This window comes from Convolutriloba macropyga, chromosome 6 (assembly GCF_964194025.1).
Source record: "Convolutriloba macropyga chromosome 6, txConMacr16.3, whole genome shotgun sequence".
Classification (NCBI taxonomy): Eukaryota; Metazoa; Xenacoelomorpha; order Acoela; family Convolutidae; genus Convolutriloba; species Convolutriloba macropyga.
In genome coordinates, this window is record NC_134473.1 from 32,406,779 (window position 1) to 32,420,929 (window position 14,151).

General features: G+C 37.5%; 1 protein-coding gene across 3 annotated transcripts in view; it reads left to right on the plus strand.

Annotated features, from left to right (window-relative positions):
* LOC142341623 (carnitine O-palmitoyltransferase 1, muscle isoform-like) overlaps positions 1–14,151 on the plus strand; it is a 116,771-nt gene that overhangs the window by 18,763 nt on the left and 83,857 nt on the right. The gene's annotated exons all lie outside the window — the stretch shown is intronic.

Below are 14,151 nucleotides of genomic sequence, written 5' to 3' on the forward strand. Positions count from 1 at the left end.
ACCAATACAACTCGAGGCACAGTCCTGCGGAACTTTCGATCACCAGAACACCGGAGAAACAACCTGACTATCAGTTGCTAATAAAACCCAACAAAAACTTAAACTTCTTATTCTTTCATTGAAACTTTGTCTTTATAATAATTAAAAGGATTGAACTGGAAATTCTCTTAAAACTTCCAAGTTTGACAGACTTTGTTAGAGTAGAAATTGAGACTAACAAAACTCTAAAATTCAAGGCAAACTAGTGGATATATCATGCATCCGAACCGCTCAGTGAAAGGTTGTTACTAGCTAATTTTATTAAAAATATCCGCTAAAAATCGCACTGTGAAACATCTAAATAAGTCCTTGAAAAATGACAATCATTATTCCTAGTTATCTCTCAAATTTACCTCAATAACACCGTAGATTCATATTCTAAAAATCAGTGCGTAGCATGGTGACAGGAGTTATTAACTGTTTTCCAGTTTAACGGACCGATATTCCGATTAACTCTTTGATAAATTTGATATTTTCTTCCTTTATTTTGTCGTTTTCTTTCTTCTTCTTCATTGCCTTAAGAGCCTCCAATCATCCAGACCAGCATCCAGCACTTCCTTTCCGAGCAAGACGATAATGCAGAAAGCAGTAACAAAGGAAAGAATGGGTGGAAACTGTGTTTGTGTCTTTGTGGACTAAATGCAATAACAATCCAAAAGTGCGTGAGTGGTCAATAACTGGAACAAACTCAACCACAGCCGCCACAACGGACAAAAACAGCACAGGGTATTTGCAAACGAGGATATTGTGAGTAAATGAATTTGTAAAATTAATTTTGGTGCTTTATTTATGTCAATTTATAAAGAACAAATTCTCCCCGCTATTAATAATTGCCGCGCTTCCCCCAATTTTGTTGAACATATTGAAGGAAACAATATTAATTACACCCACAACAGCAATAAAACGCAAGCTCAGATAGTAAGCGCTTTCTCCTCTTCTCTTTATAAATCCATCGTTATTTATGTGTTAGATAAAGATGATAAACGTGTTGCAATTTATTGGACAGCAAAAAGTCTAAATCGAAAAGTACGCAATTTTGGCCTTATTCGTAACAAACTTCAATCTGATAGAGATATTAACCTTGACAACATCATTACTGATTATCAGATAACATCAGAATAAGCTAAATTACTGAAACCATCACTTAAATATTAACTAAAAGAGGGCAAAACAAAAATTTAAACAGAATAATAAAACAATTGTATTTAATTTCCCCACCCTGCTCCGGAGGTTAATGAATCAAACAGTGACTTCGGTCATTATGCTGTTGCCTATCTGAGTGCAGCTTCCACAAGGCCTGTGCGGTCGTGGTCCCCACGAATTTTCCTAGACTAAGGGGCACTCTTTAGAGGTGAGACTTCGGCGGCCCATACGGCTTCAACGATATAAGTCTGACGATTCGGCCGGAGCTTTAGGAATAGGCTTATAAGCAGCCCTTCTTTATTATTTTCTGAACGAATGGTTTCAGTAATTTCTTTTGTGATATTCTTGTGCTATTCATTTAACTGTTTTCTTCTCTTAAAACCCTTTAATCTCTCCATTAAGTTAAGTGTGCTATTTAATATTTTAGAACGAAAGTAAGACTGATAGAACGTTAAGTATTTAATTTAATCTGGTAAAAGCAAAATGGCACATGCGCAGAGATCAACATCACACCCTTCTCTTGATCAGAAACGGACAATTTTAACGAGTTTGAACAACTAATAACAGGTGCAATCGGAGTTGCAGCAATCGCAGCCGCGCAACAAGCGAACTTTCTGCAGTTACATTTAAAAGGAGATGCTTTAAGATACTTTCTAACCCTACCTGAGGCCACCAGACTAGTTTTTGCGGATAGTATAACAGCTCTAAGAAACAGATTCACACAAGACGACTTGAGAGAGATCAGATTAATAAAGTTGGAGAACCAAAAGTTTAATCCAAAAACTGATACAGTGAAAAATTTCTTAGTAAAGTTAAGAACAGAAGCAAATAAAGCATGTCCAGCACCCGAAATAGTAGTAGCGCCAGCAGGAGTAAGTGACGAAGAGGCTCGTAGATTTGAAAGAGAGATAGCAGCAAGAGATTCTGCCCTTCAGATGTCAGAAAATCGAAAAAACGAGCAAATAAAGCGCTTCTTCATTAAGTCTATGCCGAATTGGCTTAAGCCTAAATTGTAAGAAAGGCCAGATACTGATACAATTGATCAATTATTCACCTTGGCTAGTCAACAGATTGCAATAAGGGAGATGTGTAACAGAGAAGAGTACTTTGATGATGGATTTAATGAAATAACGGAATCAAACACAGATAATGTTAAAAGCAATAACTGTTATTTCAAATAATCAAAAAGAACTTGAGCAAAAACTTGAACAGAGCATAGTACCTAAAAATGAGCCACCAGATCAAGGCCCAGTAAACATCTTCACACAACATTACCCTCAACAAGTCTACAGACAAAGTTATAGACAAAATTTCCGCCCGCAATATCAAAATTATCAACCAAATTATCGTCAAAATCAGCCCAATTATCGTCAATTTCAGCAAAACTTTCGGCCCCAGCAACAATATGCACCCCGTGCTATTAATTACCGAGAGTTTAGACCACAATTTTATGCCCCTAGACCTTTTTATCACAATGAACAGCCACAAACTCGGAATTATTGGACTGAACCTTCAAATAGCCCCCCCATTTGTTCATCCAGCTTATGTTAATAGACCAGTTTATCGGTTTCCAACAAAAAATACCCCTCAAAACTTTCTCCGACAGGGAATAGTTTATGATAGCCCAGCGCCAGCACAAAACCGATATGGTAGTCAACAAGCAAAACAGTTTAATCGTGCAAGTGTTCCTCAAAGTAGAAATATGAGAGGTATGAATTACCCATTTAATCAACAAAAAAACTAATAAAGCCACCCAACTTTAAAAACCAAATTAAAAGTTATAAAAACTCAGTCAATTATTATAACGAAAGCACGTCTAGTCCTAGTTTAGATAAAGTAATAGAACCAGTTCATAATAAAAGTAACAAAAAGCGTAGAAAACGCAAACGTAATAATAATAGTAAAGTGAATAATTCTGCGCAACCCTTAACACAAGGACCTCAACCCACACCAAAGCCAGTAACACATGTTCAGCAATTATTTAGCATTGTCCCACTTTTAGGCAGAACATTATCCTATGTTAAAGTTAAATTTAATGGAGAATTAGAAAGACGCGCACTAATTGATACAGGAGCATTTGCAAACCTGATAAGCCGCGAGTTTAACAAGGAACTTATTAATACAAATATCAATTCAATAACAGAAATAGCAAAGCCTGATCTAGATAAAGTAAAAATGGCAAACGGAAATATAGTTAAAATTGATAAAGCAATTAAAGTTGCATTTAAATTGGGCACACAAACATTCACAGAAGATTTCCTTGTTTTAATTGTCACAACTCCTGTAATATTGGGAAACCCATTCTTCGTTAAACTTAAAGTTAGCATCTGTCCAGGACAAAGTTACATTAATTTCCCTGATCAAACTCTGCAAATAAATGAAATAAAGCCAGAAAAGCAACCTAGAAGAGTAGTAAAACTTAAAAAATTCGGAGTTTATACACAGAAAAAGCAAGTATTACACCCAAATCAACAAGCAGTTCTAGAATACAAGCTTCAAGACAAACTAGAATCATTCACTGACCTTTGTGGAGTAATAATTCCAAACGAAATCTTTGAAGAAGACAGCGAAGTAATATTAACGTCCTCTTTAAGTAAAGTTGCTGAAAATAATATTCTTTACATCTACGTCCTGAACATTACTGAGCACCCAGTGACTATAAATAAAGGCGAAGAAATAGCCAAGTTCTCGTACTTAACATCAGACCAAGCTGAAAAGTTGTTAGAAGTAGATCCTCAATTAATAGATGTAGCAAAAATGAGTGAAAATTATTTAACAGAAATAAATCAACTAATTCAAGTCACAGATACGCCATAAAGAAAGGCCCAACCAGCAAAGCTGGCCCCGGAATATGAAAAATTGTGGTTCCCAACGCCTGAAACGTGCCCAGATCCGACAAATTTGTCGCCCTTGCAGAGCGAAATATTTTAACAATTGTTAAAACTGCAGGAAATGGAGAAATTAGACCCAAAGGGTAACCATCAGGACAAAATAACCATTTTGAGCAAATTCACGTGGGAAAAATCGGCCCTCAATGATGACCGAAAAGCTGTAGTAGGTTAATTATTAGTTGAATTCAGTGATATCTTTGCGAAACACAGATTTGACGTTGGATATAATACAGATTTAAAAATAAAGTTAACTCCTGAAAGAAGTATACCAATTTATGAACAAGGCCCTCCAACGCCTCTCCATCTGAGAAATGAGCTACAAGTAGAACTCGCACTAATGCATTACTACGGACTGATAACAACTTTGTCTCAATCAAGATATAGTAGTCCCCTTTTTGCACAACGAAAGAACTCAGGAAGCCACTGTGTGCAAATGGCAGACGATGTATCAGTGCAACTGCTAGCATTTAACTTTGCTTCGAGAACTTATGCTTATAAATGTCTTGCACAAGGGTTGAATAATTCAGTAACAGGATTTAGTTCCTTTATTAGACATTACTTGGACCCTTGCTTAGCTTCAGGAAATTGTACCCAGTTTATGGATTATATCGGAAATGCAGTAACAAATTTTGAACAATTGGTACCCTCTTTGCGAGAAATATTTATCTGTATACGTCAATCCGGACTGAAACTGTCGCCCGAAAAGTGTGAAATAGCAACAGATACAATGAAATTCCTCGGAAATAACATCAGTGCAGAAGGAGTACCACCAGAAAAAGCAAAAATAACTAAATTCCTTTATAAATTCAAAATGCCAAAAACGACAAAACAAGTAAAACGATTAATCGGCTTCACTCAATTCTTCCGTTATTACATACCTAATCTAGGTGAGAAACTAATGTCATTTTACAAGCTCCTGAAGAAGGATGCAGTGATAGAAACTACCGAAGAACACGTAAAAGCATTAGAAGTAATAAAGAAGGATCTAATGGAAGCAACGAATGTAACCTTGCGATTGCCAAAACCAGGCCTACAGTATGTAATTCTTTGTGACGCTAGTTACCACGGTGCAGGTTTTGTACTAATGGTGGAAGACTACGTAAATGAAACTGGAAAGAAAGAAAAGAAAACATACGCTCCCGTATCGTTTGGATCGCATTTGTTTAATGCAACGCAATTAAAGTTTTCAATCTATTACAAAGAGTTCCTAGCTTTGTACTACGCGCTGGACTACTTTTCGCACTACATTTTGGGATCAAGTAAACAAGTAATTTACTCACTGACAACAAAAGCCTCACACAATTCTTTCAGTCAAAAGTAATACCGCCATCACTTTGCAATTGTCTAGACCGAATACTCGCCTTTAATATAGTAATTGCTCACATTCCTGGACGCGCTAATTACGCAGCAGATTTCCTCTCCCGAATGGAGAATGACAAAACTGCAACAATTTCTTTAAAATTAACAGATAGAATTCCAGTCAGAGAAATAGAAATTGATACTGAAGCACAAAACCCTGATATAGAAATGAATGCTTTTTTTGATGAACACCAAGCACTTGGAAACCAAGTTACTGATGAAACCCTTCAACAATTAAAAACCCTGGGATTATACGAAAAGTAGAAAAAGAAGCACCTCAATAACGAATTAAATAAAATTCAAGGGTTATTAAAACTTAAACAAAAACAAGAAATAAATTCAATTGAGTACCTAAATCCATTAGATGAGTTCCCAGACCTTACAGACAACTTAATTAGCCTTAACTTAGCAGAAGAGCAGCAAAAAGATACAGACATTAGAACAGTAATAAACTGGATTCAACAAAGTAATCAACAACCAGATTTAAAGTATGCTTCAACCAATTTAAAAAATATTACAAACATTTAAACAGATTAATTCTTGAAGGGAATGTCTTATACCGGAATTTTTATGCTGATACTGGAAAAGTACTTCATAAACAATTCTGTGTACCTAAGCATTTGTGGAAAGAGACTATATACAGGCTCCATAATTCACAAACAGCAGTACATTTAGGCATTAAAGGAACAATTCAGGAGTTTAGAAAGCGATTCTATTACCCAGGTTTGACCGAACATTTCATTAGTTTCATCAAAAACTGCCTCACTTGTCTCCAATTAAATAGAGTAACAAAAAGCCACATTACACCAAAATGGCAACCAGTCAGTTCACTACAATCGTATCCGGGAGATATGCTCCAAATCGATTTAGTAGGCACCCTAAAGACCTCACAATATAAGTATGTTTTGAGTGGAATAGATGTCTTCACAAAGTATCTAATTGCAGTTCCATTAGCGAATGGATATGCTGACACAGTAGCCCGAGAACTAGTAAAGGTGTTCTTCCAACACATCTACATTCCTCAAACAATAGTTAGTGACTTAGGAACAAGTTTTACTTCAGAATTAATGTCAGAGTTAGCAAGTTTACTAGAAGTAAAGTTGTAACATGCCTCACTAAAGCACCCTCAAACTATTGGAGCAGTAGAGCAATCTCATGGACCATTAAAAATAATATTGAAGCTCAATACTGAGGAACAATGGAAAGATTGGCACAAATATTCATTCCTCTGGCAACATTCATTCATAATACTTATCATTCAGCGACAAATTGTTGTCCTTCAACTTTATTCCATGGCAGAGAACCTATAAAGCCCCTTGACATTAGGTTCTCCAGAAAAGTAATGGATGCAGTAGCAGTAAATTCGGATTTTGTAAATGAACTGCAAGATGCCATGATGCAAAAGTTCGGAGAAAACAAAGAAAAACTGACGACTGCATACTTGAAGTACAAAGTATTATGATCAAAAGGCCTCAGCAAAACCGATTCCGGAGAAATCATTCTGTTTACTTTTGAATCCTAAGCTACTAGAGCAATCAACTGTAATAGCTTCACAAGTTCAGAAATGGCTACCGCTATACAAAGTAGAAAAAGTCATTACTGACTCTAATTACATCATTCGAAAAGTAAATACGAATTACACACAATGTGTTCATCGCATCAGATTGAAACCAATTAAACCGAGTGAAACTCCTGAAGACCTCGAAGTCGTTAACCCTGTAAACTTTCAACCTGATCCATCGAGAAGACAGCACATGGAACCGGAGCTATTTGATAAACATATCCCGGAACTGATAAACGAACAAGAAAAGGAGATAAAACAATCCACAAAAATGAAACAGGACCCAGTTAAAGTGACCATAAATGTTCCCCTAGGTATACCATTAGCAGGACCAGCAGCAGCAGCACCCCCAGCAGCACCACTGCCCCCCCCCCCCCCCCCCCAAGGGTAGTAGCACCAGCAGTCAGACCACGAACAGCCCCAGTACATCTTCCGGTGTTTGATTCTTCAAGTTCAGACGAAGCAATTCCTAATTTATTTGAAGAAAATAGCAGTTCAAATGAAAATCTAGCTGACCTGAACCTAGATGCTGAAAAAATAGCTAGAATACCGGTTGATCCGTTAATTGCTGACGAAATCAGACAGCAAGAACCAGAAGTTCGTGTTCCTTTAGTATCATCCTCATCAGATGATGAAGTGTTCCTACCAACTCAACAACCTCAACCATCAATAGTACCATTAGACATTGAATCGCCTCCAGAAAGACGCGAAGAACAATTCGCGTTAACTGACAGAAAATTAAGAGCCCGACCTTATCACCCTAAACGACAACCAGAGAAAAGTGCCTTTAAATCACCTGAATACCAGCAGCAGAAAAATGTACAAGGATTTAAAATAACTAGACAAATATGGTTACACGATGAAGATAGAATAAACCCTTACATCACCAACCAAGTCAGAAGATCAGGCAGTCCTAGACCAAAAAACGCACGTGCCAGACTGGAACATGAAGAAAAACGTGAAGCAATAAAAGCATCAGCGCAAGCAGCAAAACAATCAAATACACCAAGTAGAGAGACAAAATTAGATCAAGATAGGGCTAGTATAGCAAAATATTCAGAGAAAAGCCCAGCAGTTCAGCAAACAGACCAGTAACCAGATCTCAAACAAAAAACTCTTCACCAGGCTCATCAAACCAAAACTTAAATCATTTTAGTCAAGAAATAAATGCAACATATCTAAGCTCACCAACAGATATCTTATACTCTCCACACTCCTTTGCACACTGTATATCAGCAGACCTTGCAATGGCAAAGGGATTAGCCCGACAAGTCAAAAGCTGGTACACAGCAGCCCCAAGTGCAATTAGACTCAGATATCCACCAGATATTGGCTCAGTTTTAATCTACTTTGACCCCATGTCCGAACGTTATATCTTCAGTTTAAACCCACATACGAATCTGTATTAGCAAGTCTCTATGAACTGAGAGAAATTGTAATAGATGCAGGAATTTCACACTTAAGTCTTCCAAAACTAGCCAGTGGCTATGATAAATTAGATTTTAACATCATTTTTGAGCTTATATGTCAAGTCTTTGACCCTCTACCCATAACCATCTACATCCATTAGCATGTACAGACCCAGTACAGTCTAGCAGTACCCTCAATTTGCCCCAAAAGCCCAACAAGCCTGAGCAACTTAGCCCTAAATTCCAAAAATCGCCCAAAATTCGAAAAATTTCGACCTTAAATCCCAGTTATTTTGATATATCTCAAGAACTACTTGTCTGATCCTGGATTAACCTATTGTTCTGAAAAGGCCTCATCCAGTAGAAGCGACCCCAGCTAAAATTGACCCCATTCGATCCGCTCTAGGTATCAAAAACTTAGCCCAAAGTTGACCTTCCCAAAAATCCTAGGTTCACCTCAGAAAAACAGTCATAAAATTGTGAAAAATGCCCCGATCATTCCAAACTTCTGCGCTGGAGCATTTTTCAAGTCGAGGAACCGACATGCATAAAAATCGAGTGACGCTGGAGCCCCCGATTTTTGGCATTTTTCGAATCCGCTCGAATTCAATGATAACTCCTACAAAAAACCCCTCAATTGACCCATTTTATAGCCCTAGACCATCCTACTGCTCATGCTTGACGTCCCAATACCCAAAAATCCCGTCAAAAATCAATAAAAGTTGATTTATGACAAAAATACCGAACCCTACCAAAATGCGTTAAAATTGATTAAAATGTAGTGTAAATTATATCCCAAAAATATGCCAAAAACTGCCCCAAATGCCTCCAGCAGCTACTCCCAGCTGCCACCTACATGGTACAACCTCAAACAACCATTAAAACCCAATATGTTGAAAAATGACGAAAAAACGAAAATTGCGCTTCTGCTTCTATCCACCTCTTCAAAAATTTTGTCATTTATTCTCCACCTGACCCGATAAAAGCCACCTATACCCCCTACAACCCTAGTGCAACCCCCCACTAGCCTTGTATTACCATAAAAACCAATCCCAGCTCATCCCAGTATCAACCATGAAGAATTAAACCCAAATAAGCTCTGAAATTGCCACAATTTTGTCAAAAAAATTCAGTTATTTCCCACTAGAGACAAAATTATTAACTTCTGACAGCAATTATCAGCACACCCACACCTATATCTCTCAGAATATGCACTCCCAACCCCCTAGTGCCAAAACAAGCTGCGAAAAGACTGCCAAAGTAGCGAAAATCACAAAAAATCGAGTGTAATTTCTGAAAAAAGTGATCAAAAATGCATCTTAATACCTGAATATGCCCAATTTTATTGTTAATTCAGTTAGCCTTACTCATGAGCAGTCCAACCATAGCAATATCAACCATTCTGAACAAGTTTTTCATAGCCTCATAGCCAATAACCTATCTGAGCTTTTTCAAAAAACCCAGGTTCACTGCAGCAAAAACGTTATAATTCGTGAAAAAATAGTTAAAACCGCCCAAATTTTTGCGCTGTAGGGTTTTTTCAGCCGATAAAGCGATTCACCAATTTTGAGCTCAATCGAAGCATTTTAAAAATTGAGTGACGCTGGGACCCTCAATTTTGGAGACTTTTTGAAAATTTACGAACAAGTTCATAAAATCCGAAATATTGATCGAAAACCCGATATTATTAGCTTAAAACACCCGTATGCTCATGCTCTACACGCCCATATCAAATATTGAAAATTGTTAAGTAAAATGTTGAAATAATAGCAAAAAACTGAAGCCTACCAATTTCTTCTCAAATTCGCCAAAATAGAGCCAGATTTAGACCAGAAAAATAGTACCAAATAGCCGACCTATGAGATGAAACAATCCACAAAAGTGAAACAGGACCCAGTTAAAGTGACCATAAATGTTCCCCTAGGTATACCATTAGCAGGACCAGCAGCAGCAGCACCCCCAGCAGCACCACTGCCCCCCCCCCCCCCAAGGGTAGTAGCACCAGCAGTCAGACCACGAACAGCCCCAGTACATCTTCCGGTGTTTGATTCTTCAAGTTCAGACGAAGCAATTCCTAATTTATTTGAAGAAAATAGCAGTTCAAATGAAAATCTAGCTGACCTGAACCTAGATGCTGAAAAAATAGCTAGAATACCGGTTGATCCGTTAATTGCTGACGAAATCAGACAGCAAGAACCAGAAGTTCGTGTTCCTTTAGTATCATCCTCATCAGATGATGAAGTGTTCCTACCAACTCAACAACCTCAACCATCAATAGTACCATTAGACATTGAATCGCCTCCAGAAAGACGCGAAGAACAATTCGCGTTAACTGACAGAAAATTAAGAGCCCGACCTTATCACCCTAAACGACAACCAGAGAAAAGTGCCTTTAAATCACCTGAATACCAACAGCAGCAAAATGTACAAGGATTTAAAATAACTAGAGAAATATGGTTACACGATGAAGATAGAATAAACCCTTACATCACCAACCAAGTCAGAAGATCAGGCAGTCCTAGACCAAAAAACGCACGTTCCAGACTGGAACATGAAGAAAAACGTGAAGCAATAAAAGCATCAGCGCAAGCGGCAAAACAATCAAATACACCAAGTAGAGACAAAATTAGATCAAGTTAGGGCTAGTATAGCAAAATGTTCAGGGAAAAGCCCAGCAGTTCAGCAAACAGACCAGTAACCAGATCTCAAACAAAAAACTCTTCACCAGGCTCATCAAACCAAAACTTAAATCATTTTAGTCAAGAAATAAATGCAAAATATCTAAGCTCACCAACAGATATCTTATACTCTCCACACTCCTTTGCACACTGTATATCAGCAGACCTTGCAATGGCAATGGGATTAGCCCGACAAGTCAAAAGCTGGTACACAGCAGCCCCAAGTGCAATTAGACTCAGATATCCACCAGATATTGGCTCAGTTTTAATCTACTTTGACCCCATTTCCGAACGTTATATCTTCAGTTTAGTTACCAAATTTCGGTACTACCATAAACCCACATACGAATCTGTAGTAGCAAGTCCCTATGAACTGAGAGAAATTGTAATAGATGCAGGAATTTCACACTTAAGTCTTCCAAAACTAGCCAGTGGCTATGATAAATTAGATTTTAACATCATTTTTGAGCTTATATGTCAAGTCTTTGACCCTCTACCCATAACCATCTACATCCATTAGCATGTACAGACCCAGTACAGTCTAGCAGTACCCTCAATTTGCCCCAAAAGCCCAACAAGCCTGAGCAACTTAGCCCTAAATTCCAAAAATCGCCCAAAATTCGAAAAATTTCGACCTTAAATCCCAGTTATTTTGATATATCTCAAGAACTACTTGTCTGATCCTGGATTAACCTATTGTTCTGAAAAGGCCTCATCCAGTAGAAGCGACCCCAGCTAAAATTGACCCCATTCGATCCGCTCTAGGTATCAAAAACTTAGCCCAAAGTTGACCTTCCCAAAAATCCTAGGTTCACCTCAGAAAAACAGTCATAAAATTGTGAAAAATGCCCCGATCATTCCAAACTTCTGCGCTGAAGCATTTTTCAAGTCGAGGAACCGACATGCAAATTTTGAAGCGATTTGAAGAACTTTAAAAATCGAGTGACGCTGGAGCCCCCGATTTTTGGCATTTTTCGAATCCGCTCGAATTCAATGATAACTCCTACAAAAGACACCCCAATTGACCCATTTTATAGCCCTAGACCATCCTACTGCTCATGCTTGACATCCCAATACCCAAAAATCCCGTCAAAAATCAATAAAAGTTGATTTATGACAAAAATACCGAACCCTACCAAAATGCGTTAAAATTGATTAAAATGTAGTGTAAATTATATCCCAAAAATATGCCAAAAACTGCCCCAAATGCCTCCAGCAGCTACTCCCAGCTACCACCTACATGGTACAACCTCAAACAACCATTAAAACCCAATATGTTGAAAAATTACGAAAAAACGAAAATTGCGCTTCTGCTTCTATCCACCTCTTCCAAAATTTTGTCATTTATTCCCCACCTGACCCGATAAAAGCCACCTATACCCCCTACAACCCTATTGCAACCCCCCACTAACCTTGTATTACCATAAAAACCAATCCCAGCTCATCCCAGTATCAACCATGAAGACTTAAACCCAAATAAGTTCTGAAATTGCCACAATTTTGTCAAAAAAATTCAGTTTTTTCCCACTAGAGACAAAATTATTAACTTCTGACAGCAATTATCAGCACGCCCACACCTATATCTCTCAGAATATGCACTCCCAGCCCCCTAGTGCCAAAACAAGCTGAGAAAAGACTGCCAAAGTAGCGAAAATCACAAAAAATCGAGTGTAATTTCTGAAAAAAGTGATCAAAAATGCATCTTAATACCTGAATCTGCCCAATTTTATTGTTAATTCAGTTAGCCTTACTCATAAGCAGTCCAACCATAGCAATATCAACCATTCTGAACAAGTTTTTCATAGCCAATAACCTATCCCCTATCTGAGCCTTTTCAAAAAGCCCAGGTTCACTGCAGCAAAAACGTTATAACTCGTAAAATAGTTAAAACCGCCCAAATTTTTGCGCTGTAGGGGTTTTTCAGCCGATAAAGCGATTCACCAATTTTGAGCTCAATCGAAGCATTTTAAAAATTGAGTGACGCTGGGGCCCTCAATTTTGGAGACTTTTTGAAAATTTACGAACAAGTTCATAAAATCCGAAAACCCGATATTATTAGCTTAAAACACCCGTATGCTCAAGTTCTAAACGCCCATATCAAAAATATTGAAAATTGTTAAGTAAAATGTTGAAATAATAGCAAAAAACTGAAGCCTACCAAACTCTTCTCAAATTCGCCAAAATAGAGCCAGATTTAGACCAGAAAAATAGTACCAAATAGCCGACCTATGAGCCCATATCCAATATTCAGTCTCTCTATTAGTTGTCCAAGCCCAATAGACCCATACAATTGCACAGAAATTCATAAATGTTGAAAAAAGTGAAAAAATCAAAAATTGCACATGTTTGATCAAATTTAGCCCAAAAGTATAAAGTGAAAAACTCCACATAATAAAATCAAATCATGCACCAAAATGCAACAATAGCTGCCACTAACATAGTATTCACTATTATGACCCACAATTCTTGTCAAAAATCAAATATCTTCAATCTATGTCAACTTATTCACCAAACATGATGCTTCACAAGTAAAAATCTAGCAAATTTCACAGAAAAACTGGCACCAAACACAAGTTAATTAACTTCAAAGCTACCAAAATGCTACCTCTGATAGCCGCAGATATCATTACTAACAGTTAGCCCCTGATTTAGGACACTAGAGAATCACCAGACGGACACATGTCTCGAAGAGGCTCTATTAGTAAAAATCATGTCTGAAAATTAGCATTTTGGACGTAAAAATCAATGTTCTGACCCGATAAATAGCTTCAAACCCTATAATTAAGTAATATACATTAGTACCGAGCACAGACAATACCATTTTAACAATTCAATACTGATAATGTATGAACAGTGATGACTTATTCAGCCCGAAATTTCATGATTCAAAAATAGCTAGGTTCACATTACGAAAATAGTCATAACTTTGCGAAAAATGCTCAAATTGCGCCAAATTTTTGCGCTGCAGCGTTTTTTGAGCCACAGAAGCGACTTGCCATTTTTGGAGCAATTTAAAAATTGAGTGACGCTGGAGCCCTCAAATTTTCGCATTTTTTGTTTTCTCAAACATG